Below are 20,055 nucleotides of genomic sequence, written 5' to 3'. Positions count from 1 at the left end.
TGATTCAATTTTGTCTGTTTGTCTTATTGTTGTTATCTATATTGATTTGTGTGATTAGTATCGACCCGGTGTTGTTTTGTAAAACTGCGGTGATCCATTCGGGGATGGTGAGCAGATATTGAACAGTATAGAGATGAGTACCGGGATAGGGATGGCCACGACATGACGATAGAGTCTTCCGCTTGTAGTTTAGCTTTTATTCACATTTCAGTTGAGAACAGATAGTTTGGAATAATGTATTGCACTTTCAGTTTGGTTTCGAGGATTGTATTTATTCATTAAACTATTTACAATAAATGTTGTTTCTGTTTTGTCTATTTGATTATCATACCTCGGGCGACCGAGATGGTGATGTCTTCATACCTGAGTGGTCCTGGTAAGGCATTCGGAGTATGGGGGTGTTACAATCTCTCCCAAAGATGAATACCCTAGATAACCCCTTAATAGATTAATATTACTTGATCTAGAATAATAATAATCTTACTAAAAATTGACCCAAAATAATTGTTTTTGTCTCTTGTAATTTCGGCCAAGAGAGAATGATTTTTGGAGTTTTATTTCTCTAGTTTTATTAGAGAGTTTTTGTATTTCTTACACTAGAAATATTATGTAAAGTATGAATGAAAAATTAGAGAGGAAAAACTCTCTAAATTTGCCTTAGAAAACCGGTTGGTGGGGAGTAGGAGAGCCAATGCATGGGCAAGTTTTTCTATCCAAGAAAACATAGGCTTGCATGGCTATATGCTAGGTGTAATCATCTTGTTTCCACTCAAATAATTTAACATAATTAAAACACCATACTCCCTCCATATTTCGGTCCATATAAGATAAAATGGGTTCTATTTTATCTTTGTCAATTTATCAATTTGTCACATGTCACAAGTCATGTAAAATTGTCATTCATTTTTAACATATTAAAAATCAACGTATTAGTAAAATACGTCATGTACAAAATCGACTTAGTAATTCATAATTACTTGTACCAAAACGGTTTACCGATTATAAATTACAACATCTTGTATTTATAATAAATTATTCATTCAGTTTCAATTGTTTCCGTAAACAATAATTTCATCTAAGCAATAAAACAATTCGATTACTTAGACCGTGTCTAATTTAATCAAATTACAACGAGACACGTAAATATTACTTCCAAAATCGTCCGCCAATTTTAAGTAATTTAATTGACTCGTATCGTCATACGATTGATACGTGCATTTTATATAGTCTTATTAGCCTATTTTATGCACGTATTTCTATGCTTTTATCATGGTTTTATGCTACGAAATGCCCCGAATATGCTACTTTGGTGTATTTTGTCTTAATTGCAGGAATGGACCATAAAGTAGTGAAATCAAGCTATTTGCCGTCCGTTTTGCATGCATTTGGGGGAAGAGTAGATTTGGAGCGGGAAATATAGCTGTCTTGGGATGCGTGAAGGTGTTTCAGGAGCTAAAAGGACAAGTCAAAGTCAAACTAACGAGATTTTTGAGCTGCTGAAGTAGGTTTCCACTCGATCGAGTGCTTTTCTAGTCGATCGAGTGGTTTAGGATTCAATAATCAGTCGCTCGAGCAGTTTTTCTGGTCGATCGACCAGTACCATAATAGCCTTTACTCGATCGAGTGATTTAGTTAGTCGATCGAGCAGTTTCTGGCTAGGTTTGCTCGATCGAGTGGTTTTAATCCACTCGATCGAGTGGATTTTGCTACGGGCTTGGGCTTTTTAGTTATTTTCGTCAATTAGGTTAAAAAATCCTATTTTTCTTATAAATAGGATATTAGGACGACATAATGAGGGGGGCTTCTCCTCTCTAATTATTTCCAAAACACTGTTACTTTTGTTCTTCCCTATTTCCGGATTTATTTCAGTAACATTTCTCTTCCTTTTTATTCTTCCTTGTTCCTTTATTGCTTTTATTGTTTCTTTATTATTTAGTTATCATGTCTTATGTTATTAGATTAGCAATTGCTAGTGTTGTATCCCGAGCCATGCGTAGCTAATTCCTTAGTATGTTAGGATTAGGGAAGCCGTGGTAGAATGTTTTAATTGACTTGAATAGATTAGTCTTGCGATAAGAATTGTATTAGGCAATTTAATTGTTATCAGGTCGAATGAATGCATGCAGGAGACCAATAAATCTAGTTAACCCCGACCTGGATCGAAAGATTGGAAGGGAAGGCTTGCTTAGTTACAATAGGGTATTGTAGTGAGGGGGAAAGCTAAGCTATTTACGCTCTAGGGCGGTTTAAGGACCGAAAGGTGACGACCATAGCTCTTCTTATCAATAGTCTAATCGCCTCAGTATTCCTGATATTATAGCTGCCACGGTAGACCGACTCCTAGCATATTCCCTTCTCTTATTGTTAATTTCTTGCATTCCTTGACCTCTTGCCTTAGCCTCATTAGTCTAGTCATCAATCAAAACCCCCATTAGTGACATCGGACAGATAGGATAGACAAGTAGATAGTACACCGCCTCCCTGTGGAGATCGACCCTACTTACCGCTGACTTCTGTTAGTTGTTTTTAGGTTTATTTTTGATACTAAAACGACGGTATCAAATTTTGGCGCCGTTGCCGGGGAGGCAGCTATTTATTTATTTGTTTCATTTTATCTGTTTTTAGCCTCAGGGGATTTTTCCCTTGCGGCCGTTTTAATCCTTTTCCTTGAGTGCTGTTTTGATAGGCCTTACAGGTACTACCTAGACAGTTCTAGGTGAAATACCGTCAAAGGGAAGGCTTGAGTACCTTTGACCCATCACCAATGTCCTATTATGTGGGACAGCAGGTGATTTACTGCGGGAGATGTGGTGCTGCTGGGCATGATGCAGTTTTTTGTTTCGCAGAGAATGACTAAGTTTACGCGTTCAAGCAGCGCAGTCGAGCTAGTCAAGCAGCTGTAGTTGTGCCGCCACATCCATCCTATCAATGGCCACCGCAACAAGATCCTCCCGATATACAAAACGAAGAATTTGCGGAGCTGAAATCTTTATTGGAGACACTTGCATCTCAAATGCAAGCTCAGCAAGATTATGATAGACAATTCTACTCGCGAGTTGATGAGCTCGAGTCTGTAGTTGCTCAGTTAGCAACCGAGATGGAGATAGAAGAGATCGCGGAGCTGACATGATCAATGGGAACGCTTATATCACAAATGCAAGAGACCAATAAAAATATGGACGCTCGATTCCTTAAGTTCGAAACTGACATTGCTCAGTTAGCAGCTGAGATGCAAGAAGAAGAGGTATACCTTGCTGAGAGCGGTCTTTCCCCTGAGGAAACCATGTTACCCAATGCTGAGGATGACCTCTATGACTCGGATGACGAGTTTCTATCTTATTTCAATGCCTCACGCGAAGATTTCAGCCCTGTACAGGAGGAATCACTCGATCGAGTGACTAATATAGGTTGATCGAGTGATTTGCCAGGAGAAGGTGATCGATCGAGTGCTAATTCCACTCGATCGAGTGGAATTCAGGAGGAAGTTGGTCGATCGAGTGATTATTCTGCTCGATCGACTGAGTTGGCCATTGGGAGCTATGATTCGTCATGTGGGTTTGATTTAGATGACGATTTTGACGATGACAATGGATACGGTGAATCTCCCCTATTCAAAGCCGAGTTGGATGCGCTTGAGGCTGAGATTTACGGGGCGAATTCCACTGAGGGCGACGGACGGATAGCTGAGTCGGTATATGCTCCTAGCACGGATGAGGTAATAAATTCCACTGTCAGTGATTCCGATGTTGAGAGCAACCTACCTGAGGTAATTAGCGGTAATTTTATTATTGTTAATATTCAAAGTAGGCTACCTCGTTTGACTCGTGCTAATTCTTATAATGATATACCCCCTCCCATGTGGATGTATAATTTGACGAATATTCACCGTACTTGTCATGTCAAAATTGCTAATCTGAATCGGGACCTAATTTATCGTCTATTGCTCCCGAGCTCCTTTATTTTGTGGATAAATTTAGGAGCTCGCATAGGAAATTTGTTAGACTTAAATGTTTACATACCTTCATTTCCTATTTCTCTATTATTCCACTTTGGTGCTACTTATGCTTCTTTGTAGCACATGCGCAGATGTACGATTTAATGCTGCGCGCTTTGAGCTGTTTTGATTGTGACTAATTAGAGTAGCTTGAAGAAAAGACGGTCGAGCTGGGACCTGACTGAAGCTAGCGCTATCCGGGAGGCAACCCGACGATTTGATTTTGCATTTTTATTTTATTTCAGTTGTAATAAATGGTCTTTATACCATAGACGATCTCAGTATGCTTGTTTAGTTAGTTTGCGGGCTGTTTTAATTGCGTTTTGCAGGAATTACATTGAGGATCACTCGATCGAGTGGATTTTCTACTCGATCGAGCACTGTTGCTGTCAATTTCACTCGATCGAGTGGATTATCTACTCGATCGACTACCTGCAAGATGAGAAACTACTCGATCGACCACAATTCCCTTCGATCGAGTAGTGTTTGGATGCCCTTTCGCGTGTTGACTTGGATTAGCTTCCTGAGACGGTTTTCCGGACCTTTAGCAACCTCCCATGTTCATGGTCGGTTTGGGGAGGTCCCTTTATTCGCGCTATCTTGTGAGTTTTCCGCATTTACTCTCTTTCTCTTTCAGTTTGCATTTCCTTTCCATGTTTTGGTACAATGGGGGCATTGTACAGTTTGGTTTGGGGAGGTTATGCATCCATATCGGTGTCTGCATATTGCTTTTATTGCATTTCTGTTATCACATTTAATTTATGTTTGCATTGTTGTTTATTTTCGTTAAAATTCAAGAAAAAATTCAATAAAAATCAGAAAATTGTTAAAAATTCAAAAATTTGCACGTTTATTTTAGCATATAGGTTGAGTCGGAACGCTCGATTTCCATGATGAATTTACACTATTATCTGTCTTTTTGCTTAAGCCTTGCATTGAACTTTTATCTTTTAGCTTTGTCTTATTGCATATCTGCGAGTTAATGTTTAAATTTAGCTGAACGAATAGACTTGACCTGAAATTTTGGCAACCTACTTATAATTTCTAAGGATTAGAGCCTTATAAACTGGTGTCATTTATGACCGGTTTCATGTAGGATTGTGAGTAGTTACTCCTTGCATAGCATGTTCATTAATTTGCACGTATATGAAATTCAATTGCTTTTTGCCGTCATACATTCGGGTTAGTGGTTGGTGTCACATGCAGGGAGGTGCTTACAATTTCCCCTTCTTTCATTTTTACCCATTTAACTCCACATTAGCCAAATTTGCCTGTTGACCCTTAGCTACATCAAAATTTAGCCTGCCTTGTCAAGCTAGTTTAGATTGTTTTGCGGTATATACTTTATTGTGCCAAATTTGGCTTGTATCAATTTGAGTCGGAGTTGGTAATCTATGAAGGAAGGGAGGATGATGAAAAAGACGTGAAAAAGGAAAAAAAAAAAAGAAGTTGAAAAAAAGGAATTCGAAAATGAAAAAGAGAAAAAAAATTCGAAAAAGAAGAAAAGAAGAAACCGAAAAAAATAGAAAAAGAAAAGAATATTCGAAAAAAAAAGAAGAGTTTGTATTGTTGACGGTTTCGCTCCTATGCTTTATCTATATCATTTGAGGAGTATTTCTAGTTCGGTTTGGTGAGTTTTATGCCAAATGAAGGGCATGTGCTTAATTCATAATTGAGTAAGAATCGGATGTTGTTATATGGTTTTGTTTAGGTACTAGCTTGATCACCTATACCTCCACATTCCCATAAATGTTTTGCCTTTTCTTACCCATTGCCTCACTTTACCATATTTTTGTAAGCCCTCGGCTGTGACGGACCTTGTTTGGTTGGAATGTATGTACGGTAGCTAGAATTGTCTATCATATTAGTTGCATGCATGTTTATGTGGGACGTAGTCTAGGTGAGCGACTATTCCTCTTTCTCTCTTTTACATATATATGTTCACCCTTTGCTTCATGAGAGAAGAGTGACCCGTGAGAGACCATTATTAAAGGTCTTGCAAGGTCGACGGTTCAGTTTTATTATAGACATCCTATAACTCGTTTGCATTTGACTGTTTTGCTATAAGTGTTAGTTTGTTTGCATTAAATTGGTTTAAGTGGGCATTTGTAGCTAGCTCTGAGTTATCTTTCCCGTTCCTTTAGTTGCATTTAAGTTTACTCGAGGACGAGTAAAAGTTTGTTTTGGGGAGATTTGATACGTGCATTTTATATAGTCTTATTAGCCTATTTTATCCACGTATTTCTATGCTTTTATCATGGTTTTATGCTACGAAATGCCCCGAATATGCTACTTTGGTGTATTTTGTCTTAATTGCAGGAATGGACCATAAGGTAGTGAAATCAAGCTATTTGCCGTCTGTTTTGCATGCATTTGGAGGAAGAGTAGATTTGGAGCGGGAAATATAGCTGTCTTGGGATGCGTGAAGGTGTTTCAGGAGCTAAAAGGACAAGTCAAAGTCAAACTAACGAGATTTTTGAGCTGCTGAAGTAGGTTTCCACTCGATCGAGTGCTTTTCTAGTCGATCGAGTGGTTTAGGATTCAATAATCAGTCGCTCGAGCAGTTTTTCTGGTCGATCGACCAGTTCCATAATAGCCTTTACTCGATCGAGTGATTTAGTTAGTCGATCGAGCAGTTTCTGGCTAGGTTTGCTCGATCGAGTGGTTTTAATCCACTCGATCGAGTGGATTTTGTTACGGGCTTGGGCTTTTTAGTTATTTTCGTCAATTAGGTTAAAAAATCCTATTTTTCTTATAAATAGGATATTAGGACGACATAATGAGGGGGGCTTCTCCTCTCTAATTATTTCCAAAACACTGTTACTTTTGTTCTTCCCTATTTCCGGATTTATTTCAGTAACATTTCTCTTCCCTTTTATTCTTCCTTGTTCCTTTATTGCTTTTATTGTTTCTTTATTATTTAGTTATCATGTCTTATGTTATTAGATTAGCAATTGCTAGTGTAGTATCCCGAGCCATGCGTAGCTAATTCCTTAGTATGTTAGGATTAGGGAAGCCGTGGTAGCATGTTTTAATTGACTTGAATAGATTAGTCTTGCGATAAGAATTGTATTAGGCAATTTAATTGTTATCAGGTCGAATGAATGCATGCAGTAGACCAATAAATCTAGTTAACCTCGACCTGGATCGAAAGATTGGAAGGGAAGGCTTGCTTAGTTACAATAGGGTATTGTAGTGAGGGCGAAAGCTAAGCTATTTACGCTCTGGGCGGTTTAAGGACCGAAAGGTGACGACCATAGCTCTTCTTATCAATAGTCTAATCGCCTCAGTATTCCTGATATTATAGCTGCCACGGTAGACCGACTCCTAGCATATTCCCTTCTCTTATTGTTAATTTCTTGCATTCCTTGACCTCTTGCCTTAGCCTCATTAGTCTAGTCATCAATCAAAACCCCCATTAGTGACATCGGACAGATAGGATAGACAAGTAGATAGTACACCGCCTCCCTGTGGAGATCGACCCTACTTACCGCTGACTTCTGTTAGTTGTTTTTAGGTTTATTTTTGATACTAAAACGACGGTATCAACGATCAATTAAATATTTAATTAAGAGTGTTACCATTTAGGTATGACCTAAGGGAATCAACCGATCACCACCGTCGCACGACAGTAATGTCAAACTCTAGTCAGCCAATCATTACTGATATGTGTGGACCAGTTGACTGCAAAATATTACATCCCACATGTATTCTTAAAACGAGATTTAAACATGTGATCATCCTGATCGACACTTGTGATCACATTATTGTCAGAGGACACATATTCCAACAATCTCCCACTTGTCCTCGACAAGTGTGCATCACCAATTCTCTTGTCCTATTACTATCTCTCACTCAATGCAAGGTGTCTTTCAGGTCGTACTTGCAAGTGCTCATATCGAGAGTGGTTTCCTCGATCTTGAGAATAACTGATTGACCGGAATTATCTACCATAGATACCTTCCGAGCATGGCCACGCATTTCCAGTTCATTACTCTTCGAGTGGCCCTGAGATATTGTTATAACCCTGAAAGGGGTGGACAATTCCTATCGCACTTATTCCCTTCGACTAGCCATAACCATCATAACCCAAAATATGCCCATTTGACCCCATTTACGAAGGTCGTAGTAACATAAATCAAAGTTAATCTGAAACTGTGCCACCTTAGGCGAACAGTCTTTAGTCAAAAGAATCGACTCATTAGAATACTATAGTAGCTCTCGCCACGACCAGGCTATATAAATTTGCCAGAACTCTATAAGCGGTCATAATGCCCGACAAAGTGTTCTTAACAGTCTGCCTATGTGATCGACTAGTCATTCTCATATGACTCCATGGCACTTGAAATTGCCATCAATCGCATCACACTCTAATCACTTCGAAATGTCACCTCATACAAGTGACTATGGGCGAATACAATGTTAATCCGTGTTCACTTTAACGGGGTTCAATTGTCACTACAACCCGTTTGGATGTAACAATGTATAAAGAAAAGATAAAAGACAAATGTGATTATGAACATGAACAAAAACAACACTTTTATTTCATTTCAAAATCTAACACAAACTTGGTACACCTTTAAGTCCCATGGACGCAACATGTCCATCATGCTTAGCCTGCGATAAAGGCTTGGTGAGCGGATCAGCTATGTTGTCATCCGTCCCAACCTTACATATCGCAATTTCCTTTCTTTCAATGAAATCTCTAATTACATGATATTTTCTAAGTACATGTTTAGATCTATTACTAGACTTTGGCTCTTTAGCTTGGAAGATCGTCCCACTATTATCACAATAAAGAGGGATGGGATCGTTGGCGGTAGGTACTACTCTTAGACCTTCTGTGAATTGACTGATCCATACAGCTTCCTTGGCAGCTTCTGATGCTGCAATGTACTCAGCCTCCGTTGTTGAATCCGCAGTCACAGCTTCCTTGAAGCTTCTCCAGCTAACGGCACCACCATTGAGCATAAAAACGAAACCAGCTTGTGATTTCATGTCATCTCTATCCGTTTCGAAACTTGAGTCCGTGTAACCATTAACATGGAGCTCGGTGTCTCCTGCAAACACTAAGATAGAATCCTTAGTTCTTCTCAAGTACTTAAGGATGTTCATGACAGCTATCCAGTGACTCTCACCTGGATTTCCTTGATATATACTCGTCATGCTTAAGGCATACGAGACATCAGGACGTGTGCATATCATGGCGTACATGATTGATTCAACAGCGGAAGCATAAGGGATCATCTTCATGCGTTCAACATCATGGGGTTCGGAGGGAGATTGAGACTTGCTCAATATTGTCCCAGTTACCATAGGCACCAATCCCCTTTTTGATTTGTCCATGCTGAAACGTCGAAGAATCTTATCAACATAAGATTCTTGAATTAGTGCCAATATCCTCTTGGATCTATCTTTATAGATCCGGATACCTAATATGCGTTGTGCCTCTCCTAAATCCTTCATTTGGAAATGGTTACCTAACCACTTCTTAACAGAAGACAACATTGGAATGTCATTTCCAATGAGTAGTATGTCATCGACATACAAGATTAGGAACACAACATTGCTCCCACTAAATTTCATGTATAAACATGGTTCCTCAACACTTCGAGTGAAACCATTCTATTTTATCACATGATCGAATCGATGATTCCAAATTCTAGATGCTTGCTTAAGACCATAAATGGATCTCTTAAGTTTGCACACTTTGTTAGGATATTTAGAATCGACAAAACCTTCGGGTTGTATCATGTACACCTCCTCTTCTAAATGCCTATTTAGAAAAGCGGTTTTGACATACATTTGCCATATTTCATAATCATGAAATGCGGCAATCGCTAACAAAATCCGTATGGATCTTACCATGGCTACGGGGGCGAAGGTTTCATCATAATGGAGACCTTGGACTTGGGTAAATCCTTTTGCCACTAGCCTAGCTTTGTAGACATCATCATGTCCTTCTATGACATTTTTGACCTTGAAAATCCATTTGCATTGAAGAGGTCTTGCACCTTTAGGCAAATCCACCAAGTTCCAAACTTGGTTTTCGTGCATAGAATCCATCTCGGACTTCATGGCTTCAAGCCATAAGGAGGAATTTGGACTAGAGATTGCGACCTTGTAGGTGGCGGGCTCGTCACTTTCTAAAAGCAACACATCGAGTGTTCCATCTTCTTCGATAAGTCCCACATATCGATCGGGATGGCGAATAACTCGGCCCGTTCTTCTGAGAGGAGGAGGGACAACCACGCTAGATGACGAAGGAACATCTTCTTGCGTCTCTACCTCGGTTTGTGGCTCTTGAACTTCATCAAGTTCAAAATTTCTTCCACTCTGTCTCTTAGAAATAAATTCTATTTCTAAGAAGACAGCCTCGCAAGACACAAACACTTTGTTTTCTTGAGGCTTGTAGAAGTAATATCCTCGAGAGGTCACGGGGTAACCTACAAAGATGCATTTTTCGGATCTTGGGGCAAGCTTGTTGTCGGTCTTTGCCTTGACGTAAGCATTACATCCCCAAATTTTCATGTAGGATAGATTAGGAACTCTTCCTTTCCATATCTCAAATGGAGTCTTTTCGGTTGACTTTGTGGGACTATTATTCAAAGATATAATTGCAGTTTGGATTGCAAATCCCCAAAACGAGTTCGGTAACTCGGTTTGACTCATCATGGATCGAACCATTTCAATTAGGGTTCGATTTCTCCTTTCGGCAACACCATTGAGTTGTGGTGTTCCGGGTGCAGAAAGTTGTGATATAATACCACAACCTTTCAAGTGTAAATCGAATTCAAGGCTAAGATATTCTCTACCACGATCGGATCGTAGTGCCTTTATACTTTTGTTCAATTGGTTCTCTACTTCGTTTTGAAATTCCTTGAATTTCTCAAAACCTTCACTTTTATGCTTCATGATCGATGCCATTTGGTGTTCACAATTAAGCATATGTGGTCGTTGGTCAATGGTCGATACAAAACACAATTTATACTTCACAAACAACTCTACAATTAGTAAAGGGGCAAGTAAAGGTCGGATCCCAAGGGACGGGTATTGAAAACGAAGATTTCTATTGCTACTAGGGGTGTCTAGGGGTGTCACAAGTTGGGTTGATGTAGAAGGTTACTAAACTAAAATAGCAATGAAAATAAGCTAACAAGGTAAATGAAATAAGGGTGTAAACAATTGATTAAAAGCACTAGGGTGTCATGGGTTCATAGGGGATTCATGGGATATGATCATACAAACATGTTCTCAAATTATAAGCAAGCAATTATTGTTGTGATGGATCGAGTTGGGTTATATCTTACGATCCTAGGAAAGTTTGGGTCCCGGAGCCGAATCACATAGATTGTACAACACCTACAAGTCGACTTAATCTTTCCTACTCAAAGCATGCATGGTCTAACAAGACTCGAGTTGGGTTATGTCTTACAAGTCAAGTTGAAGAGATAGTAGATGATAATAAATGCAAGGATTCATAGGCTTAGCATTTCATCAAACATAACATGTGCATGTATTGAGATCAAAACAAGCAAGCAAATAAGATATGAAAGCATATTGATTTAAGCATGAATCATCCCCATGTTGGTTTCCCCTAATCACCCATTAAACCCTAGCTAAGAGACTACTCACTCATTATCATATTGATCATGCTAGAAAGGTTGTCAATCATACTAACATAATGAAACATGATGAATAAATGAAAGTAATTAGCAATAATTAAAAAGGGATTAAGAGATTATACCTACTAATGATTCCAATAATAAAGCAAGAATAATAGAAGTACTTGAATCCTAGATTGAGAGGTTGTCAATCTCCCAATAATAACCCAAATAATCTTCAATTACCCAAAATAAAGTAAGAACAAGAGAGAGATTAAGGAACTAAAACTTGGATTAAAACTTGATTAATATTTGATTACAATATTGAAGAGAGATTTGATTGATATTAACTACACTAATTATTGATAAGAAGAACATGCTCCTCTAATTAGACTAATGGGGTATTTATAGTGAAAATTAGGGAGGATGCATTAGGGTTAACTAAGGGTTAAACTAGTAATTACACTTTTAAGTTGAGCAAGGAGACTCCGGTATTCAATGAGAGAAGGGCGTCTCCATTTTGTAACTTGAAGGACGAAACCGTGTGTCATCGTGATCCGAGCGGATGGAGGTCGAGACGGACGGATGGGGCATGGACGATCCGAGCGGATGGAGGCGTAAGACGCTCGGATTGGGCCCGGGGGATCCGAGCGGATCCTCGGGTAAGGACGCTCGGATTGAGCTGGGCGGACGGACGGATCATGGATGATCCGTTCGGATTCTTCTACAGCGTCATTCCTTCTTCTTTTCTTCCCTTTTCTTCATAGAATCCTTGGGGATTTCCTTGGGGACTCAAGGATCCTTTCTCAACATTGATCTTCTACTTAGCTATGTACAAAGGCCTTCTAGTCTTGTCTCTCCTTGATGCTTGGTCATTGAATACGATCCATTTAGCCTCGTTTTGCCATGAAAATGCAAGATTCTTACTCCTTTCCTACCAAGGGATCAAAATCTCAAAGAATATGCAAAACAAAGATCTAAAGATAAGAAATGACCCAAATAGGCACTAAAAAGCATAGAAACAATGGTAATTCGGGGGCTAAATATGCGCCAATTATGGTCGCATCAAATATCCCCAAACCGAACCTTTGCTCGTCCCGAGTAAAGAGGTGACAAAGACTAGGACCAATACTAACCTAACCTAATAATAATAGCCGATATGAGACAATTAGCGGGTCTCACTCCGCCCCTTCAACTCACAACAAGACAACCATGAGGTAGGATGCCTTCTTGCAAGGCAAGGTGGGTCTTGCCAAAATGGCGACACATCCAAACATTAAAGCACACAAAATCAAGTAATGGATGCATCTACAAAAGAATAGCCACTTTCCTCATCTAAGTGGCGGAAATTATCTACAAGGGAAGCAATTCAAGGGTACACAATCCTTCATAGATGCAATTTGTTCAAACTACTAAGCCTAGAAGGATACCAATAAATCACCTCCAAAATGTGTCAAGCTAGGGTACCTTTGTCCTCAATCGCTAAATGCTTTTGTCAAGAGTAGACTCCTTATGGTGTTAGAAACACCGGAGGATCGCGGAATTCCCCCTCTTGCCTAGACAAGAAGAAGGGTCGTCCCCTCTCTACCATGCACAAAAATGGATACGATGGATAAAGGGATCGATAGATATTTGAGTTTCACTTTGGGAGTTTGCTTTTGTTTTTGTTTTTCCCCCCAATTTCATTGGCATTTGACATTTGAGAACACTTTCTTTTTGCCATTTCTTTTTGATTTTTGGCATTTCAATACTTGACAACTTTTTGCATTTTCTTTTGAACATTTTCAAAGTCACCCCAATTAGTAACGAGGGTGCCTTGTATTTGAAGCTTTAGGAGTTCTATTTTTGCTCCTCTTTTCATTTGATGCATTTTTGCAAACTTTTTCTTTTCTTTTCATTTCTTTGAACTCAAATTGATTTCTTTTTGTTTTTGTGCCCATTCCCTTTGATGACAAAAATGTGGTAGAACATGGATGAATGATAGAAGTATGCATGGTTTCAAGGGTCACCTTGGAATAAACGGTAGCCAAGGAGTTATCACACCACAAGGTACTCTTGACTAGGCCTTAATCCATGGGTCAAAGGATACTAGCATGACACATCCTAGGGTGTTTTACAAGTATTCTAACAAGCAAAGTCTTAAGAAGAAAAAGCATCTACTAGGGCCTAAATACACTTGTCAAGCTTCCCAAATAGACGGTTTCGCAAAATTTTCTAACATGCAACTACATGCCATGATGCAACTAACATTTATACATCCTAATGCAAATGATTCTACCAACTAATATGACAAATAAACTAAATGCAAGTCCTAAGTTCACATTGTTTTACCGCATCAATCAAAATAAAGCCACATAGTCATTAACATAAAGAGGAAAAAGGAGATTGGAAAGATCATACCATGCGGTCTTCAATATCCTCATGTCTCGGATGTGGCGTAGTCAATCAAAGTGAACAAGGATGAAACAAACACAATATACACAAGACAATATATACAAGGGAAATGAACTTGTTTTTGGATTTTTCAATTTTTAAATTTTTACGGTTTTTGAAATTTTTCAATTTTTTATGGTTTTTGAATAGAAGTTAAGTGTTAGAATTCCCATCCCCACACTAATATGGGCATTGTCCTCAATGGCCAAAATGATGGAAATTATGCAAAGATGATGCATGATTTCTATGCTAAATGCAATTCTACACTAAACTATTCTACATGATGCATGGTTTTTGTTATGACGGAGAGGATAATTTAAATTACCTCCCGTTGCGTATGCATTAACTTCCCCAAACCAAGTAAGACACTATTGCTAATGTCAAAGCATGGGGGAGTTCATGCACACACTATGCTATGCATGAGACTAGATTGTCATTTTGGATTTTCAAAGATGGGAACAATAAAGAACACCTCAATGGAACCGAGGTGTGAGTCCTTTGATGTTGCTAGGACTAAACCAACAATGATCAAAATGAAAATAAAGTATAAAGAGATATAGACAAACCGTGGGAGAGTAGGAATCTCCAAGGCTAGTCTTCCATCATGCTACTATCACCATCACTTCCCTCATGAGAAGTGGTCTCATTGCCACTTTCCTTGGCACTTTCTTCATTGCTTTCCTCATCATCATCTTCCTCATCATTATCTTCACCATCTTCACCATCCCTTTCTTCATATCCACTTGCTTCTTCCTCAATATTATCATCAATCTCCTCATCATTTCCAACAACCTCATTGCCTTCCACCACATCCCTTGATGCACCCGGAAATAAGGCTTCTCTATCCGCCCAACTAGGCAAAGGACAAGATGGATCAAGGAGTCCTTGCCTAGCTAGATGTAGGAGGGGAGGATATTGAGCCAAATAAGCATTTTTCCGATCTTCATAAGCTTGCTTGTGCATGGCTTGCATTAGAAGAGTGACATAATCTTTTCCAATTTCAACTCCTTGCGGTTTGAACTCTTCATAATCATAGGGGTAAGGTGGTACAACAATGGAAGAGGAGGGAGTTTCATGATCACCCTTTTGTTGTTGAATGATGTACTCGGCTTCTTTGGTTAGGGGAAGTAAATAGTTGGTCCGGTGGACACTAAGACGGCAAATCTTTGCGGGTAAAGTGAATGAACGAGCCTCACTAGTAAGCCACCCATACTTGGTATCAAGGGGATTGTGAGCAACCCACTTAAACTTGTTAATCAAGGTGGACATATCAATAAGATGGCCACCATCCTTAGCCTTGTACTTGTTATCCTTATTGAAATTAGGATCAAAGTGCTTGGCTAGAGCCGTGACAAGGCCGCCATTGACAATTACGGTTTGACCCTTCTTCCCACTATCTACATGAAGCCATCTATCAACCAATAGCCTCAAACAATTGTAAGGCTTGGTGTGAATTCTTCCAATATTCAAGGTTGATTCGAGGAGAATAAAATCGAGCCCCGTGAAATGATTGGTGTCTCTTCTAGCAATTATGGTATTTCCCACAACTTTGTGCCAAACTCTTATGCCCGGATGATGGACCAAGAGAGCACGACAAGCATGAAAATCTTCATATTTCTTCCCGGAGATTGCCTCCCAAAGAGGCGCGGGATTGTACTTACCATATTGCTTATAGAATTTATGTGTATCGCTAAGACCCAAAATTGCACCCAATTCCGGAAAGGAAATGCGTCTACTAGTGTTAGCTAGACGAAACTCAATATTTTCTCTATTCTCAACCTTTGTCACTTTTAAAGAACTTAAGAATTCCAAAACAAGGGAGGGGTATGTTACTTCTTTCATTTCAAACAATTTCTTCAAACCCATGGCATTGAAAAAGACTCTTGTTTGTTCAAGGACACCTAGCTTCTCTAAGGTTTTTTCACATATGAACTTGGTGGATTGAATTTGTTTCATAGCAAACTTGACAAATGAATTTCTATGGTCATCGGAGATGAAAGTTACCTCCGGATAATGCAAGAGTTGATTAATTACCGGAGTAGAAGGTGATGCTTCCATAGAAATTTCTTTGAGGTTGTTCCACTACCAAGCTTGGTGTTGACACCACCATTGCCAAAGCTTTCTTTGTTTGTAGAGCTTTTTGCCTTTGAGAGAGAGCCTTTGCTTTTGGTGCCTTTGTTGCTCCCTTTGTTCTTGCCATTTGAAAACCAAGTAGAGAATCAAAAATCTTCAATTTGTAGAATGCCCAAATCGATTTTGAAAGTGAAAGGCTTTGTTTTTATGAGAGCAAAAATCGACTCAAAGGGTGAAGATTTTGTGCTTGGTTTTGATTTTTCTTGAAGATGGAGTGATTAATTTGATGTTTGAAGGATGATTTGATTTTGTTTTGGTGATTTTGTTGAGGGTTTTTGTGTTTGAGATGGAGAGGATGAGGGTTTTGGTATTATGAGTAGTGTTTATGAATGAATGAATGAATGAATGAAGGTGGGGGGGGTATTTAAAGAAAACGAAAATCTCGAAGATGCAGGCACGATCCGTGCGGATTAGGCGCAATCCGCTCGGATTTTCAAGCTTCAAATTTTAAAAATCCCGCCTGAAGACGGGCGTCTCCTGGGGAAATCCGCTCGGATTTTTATTGAGGGACGGGCGTCTCTTGGGAAATCCGGACGGATTCTCATCCAGAGATTTTTCTTGTTTTTCTTCAGCTTCAAGACGGGCGGATTTTACCGAGACGGACGGATCCGGGAGACGGGCGTCTTTCCGTAAATCCGCTCGGATTCCTTAACATGACAGAATTCTTCAATATTTGCACAGCCCAAGACGGGCGTCTTCTCACCGGACGCTCGGATCCTCTGCAGACGGGCGGATTGTCAGGAATCCGCTCGGATTCTTCCTTGATTACACGGATCCTTGCGCAAACCCATTCCTTAACATTCTTTCTTTCTTTCTTTCAAATCTTGTGTTCTTCATTGTGGGGGCACTACTAAGGCATGAATAGCCTAGGCAATTGCCATCCCCACACTAAGGTAAATCACTACACATCAATTAAAATCATTAGTCCCTCCCTCACTTCTCTCTTTTCATGACAATTATTTTGATCAAGGTAAATAAAATCCAAAAATGACAAAAATGCAATGCAAAAATTAAATGTAAGTTAGGGAGTTAGAAATATTTACAAGTGGTGGTTTAGGGAGGACTCCACCAAACTCTCATTCTTGATGAGATGTCAAGGAGGCATGTTCAAGGTGTTGTTGATGTTGCTCAACACCTCGAAGAAGTAATTAAAAGCTTGTTCATTGTTGTGGTAGAGGTCCTCAATAGACCGTGGCTCTTGTTGTTGATCATGATCGATGGCATGCCCAATGTAGGGATTAAAGATCCCTTCAAATTCGTCGTCCCAAAGACCACAAACTTCATTGAGTTGATCATTGAAAATCTCTTGCTTGGATGGAGACAACTCTCCCAATTTCTTCTTCTGGCCAATGAGGCCATCATCTTCTTCCTTGGTTGATTTTGATGAGCTTTGCAAGCTCTCCTTTTCACAATTCACTTGCTCTTTGAATGGAGTATCTTCAACTTTCTTCTTCCATTGGAGTTCCGATTTCTTCTTTTCATCTTTGCGGCTATAATGATCAATCATGAAACATGGCTCATGCAAACGAGGAGCTCTCATGGTCTTGTCAAGATTAAAAGTTATGCTTTCATCTCCTACCTCTAGAGTGAGCTCTCCATGTTTCACATCAATTACCGCACCCGCGGTGTGTAGGAAAGGTCTTCCTAAGATGATTGGAATGTTGGAATCTTCCTCCATATCAACAATGACAAAGTCCACCGGAATGAAAAACTTCCCAATTCGCACGGGGACATCTTCCCATATCCCTAGCGGTGTCTTCGTCGATCTATCGGCCATTTGAAGAGTGATGTTGGTACATTTGAGCTCTCCCATTCCCAACCTTTTACTCACCGAGTACGGCATGACACTCACACTAGCCCCTAGATCACATAAGGCTTTGTTGATCGTTGTGTCGCCAATGGTACACGGTATTGAGAAGCTTCCCGGATCCTTTAACTTTGGAGGTGAACTCCTTTGAAGAATTGCACTACTCACCTTAGTGAAGGCGATAGTCTCAAGTTTCCGGATTGACTTCTTCTTTGTGAGAATATCCTTCATGTACTTCGCATAGGCCGGAACGTGATTGATTAATTCCGTAAAAGGAATTGAGACTTCTAGGTTCTTTACAATTTCCATGAACTTTCCAAGTTGATCATCAAATTTGGGCTTGGCTTGACGACTTGGAAAAGGAAGTCTAATCACAATGGGCTCCTTTTCTTTGGTTTTGTCTTCATTTTTCTTTGAACTTTCTTCTTTTGATGATTCCCCTTCTTTGGGACCTTCCACCACAACTTCATTCTCACTAGCTCTCACAACTTCATTCTCAACTTGCTTCTTCGGGGCTTCATATCTTGTACCACTTCTCAAGTGAATGGCACTGACCGTTTCATGTCTAGGGGGATTACCTTGAGGTGGTAATTGCCCTTTTTGTCTTGATGAGCTTGAAGATGCTAGTTGGGTCAATTGTGTTTCCAACATCTTGGTGTGAGCTAGAATGTTGTTGATGGTGGTATCCTTTGCTTGGCTATCCTTTTGCATTTGGGTGAAGAATTCTTGTTGATTTTTTTGCATTTGAATGACCGCTTTTTGGACATCAAAACTTTGGTCATTGTGGTGATTGTATGGATTTTGATTTTGGTAGCCTTGGTTTTGATTGAAAAAGGGTCTTTGATTTTGATTCCTCATGGGTGGTGGAGTGTATGTAGTTTGAGGGTTTTGAACATTTTGGCTCTTGTATGAGAGATTTGGGTGGAACTTGGTGTTTTCATTGTAAAAATTTGAATAAGGGGTGCCACTTTTGTAAGCTTGGAAAGCATTGACTTGTTCGGTTGTTCCCCTACATTCACTTGAGTCATGACCTAAGGTTCCACAATTCTCACATATCCCGCTTGGGATTGATGAGGATGCCGTCATGGCATTGACATGATGCTTTGATGATTTTGAGTTTTCCTCAAGCCTAGCCATAGCTTGTTCAAATTTCAAGTTGATTGTGTCAATGTGAGCACTAAGTTGAGCACCCAATTGAGTAACGGTGTCCACTTCATACTTTCCTCCTCTAGTAGCCTTGCGAGGCCTACTATATTGCGAATTATGGACCGCCATTTCCTCAATCTTGTTCCATGTTTGATTGTCATCAACTTCGGTGAACATTCCATTAGATCCCATATTGAGGATGTTCCTTGAATCTTCATATAAACCATTCCAAAATTGTTGCACTAAAAACCATTCGCTAAGTCCATGGTGAGGACATGAGCGACAAACACCTTTGAACCGCTCCCAAGCTTCATACAAAGACTCTTCATCCCTTTGCTTAAAACTCGTGATTTGAGCTCTTAGCATATTGGTCTTCTCCGGTGGGTAGAATTTTTTGTAGAAAGCGAGAGCTAACTTCTTCCAAGAATCTATTCCAAGGGTGGCCTTATCAAGGCCCTTCAACCATTGCTTTGCGGTGCCGATTAACGAAAAAGGAAATAAGACCCATCTTATTTGGTCTTGAGTCACGCCCGTTTGAGAGATAGCTTCACAATAATCACAAAATGTTTCCATATGAGAATGAGGGTCCTCACTAGGCATTCTCCCGAATTGGCTCCTCTCAACTAGTTGGATGAAGGCGGACTTGGCAATAAAATTTCCGGTAAGATGTTGTGGGGTAGGAGTACCATTTGGTAGATCCTCCTCGGTGGGTATAGAGTGTGACGAGAATTTAGGCATTGTAGGTGGATTTTGTGTGGTATTGTTTAATGGGTTCTCTTCTCCTTCTATTGCGAAAGGATTGACAAACTCACTAGTGGGTTGAACAACTTCACCAACACCTCCCAAATTCCTCCTAACAAGTCTCCTATTATTCGTCAAGGTTCTTTCGATTTCACGGTCAAAAGGTAACAAATTTCTTTGTAACCTTCTAGACATGC

At 39.7% G+C, this 20,055-nt stretch overlaps 1 non-coding gene across 1 annotated transcript; it reads left to right on the top strand.

Moving 5' to 3' along the window:
• Nucleotides 1–19,376: 19,376 nt before the first annotated feature.
• On the top strand, nt 19,377–19,483 carry LOC141616670 (small nucleolar RNA R71). Its single transcript, XR_012531003.1, has one exon. It is a non-coding gene; the product is annotated as a small nucleolar RNA R71 (small nucleolar RNA).
• Nucleotides 19,484–20,055: the final 572 nt, after the last annotated feature.

Source organism: Silene latifolia, chromosome 11 (assembly GCF_048544455.1).
Source record: "Silene latifolia isolate original U9 population chromosome 11, ASM4854445v1, whole genome shotgun sequence".
In the NCBI taxonomy this organism is placed as follows: domain Eukaryota; kingdom Viridiplantae; phylum Streptophyta; class Magnoliopsida; order Caryophyllales; family Caryophyllaceae; genus Silene; species Silene latifolia.
Note: the sequence above shows the minus strand (reverse complement) of the source record. Positions and strands in the feature narration are given on the sequence as shown.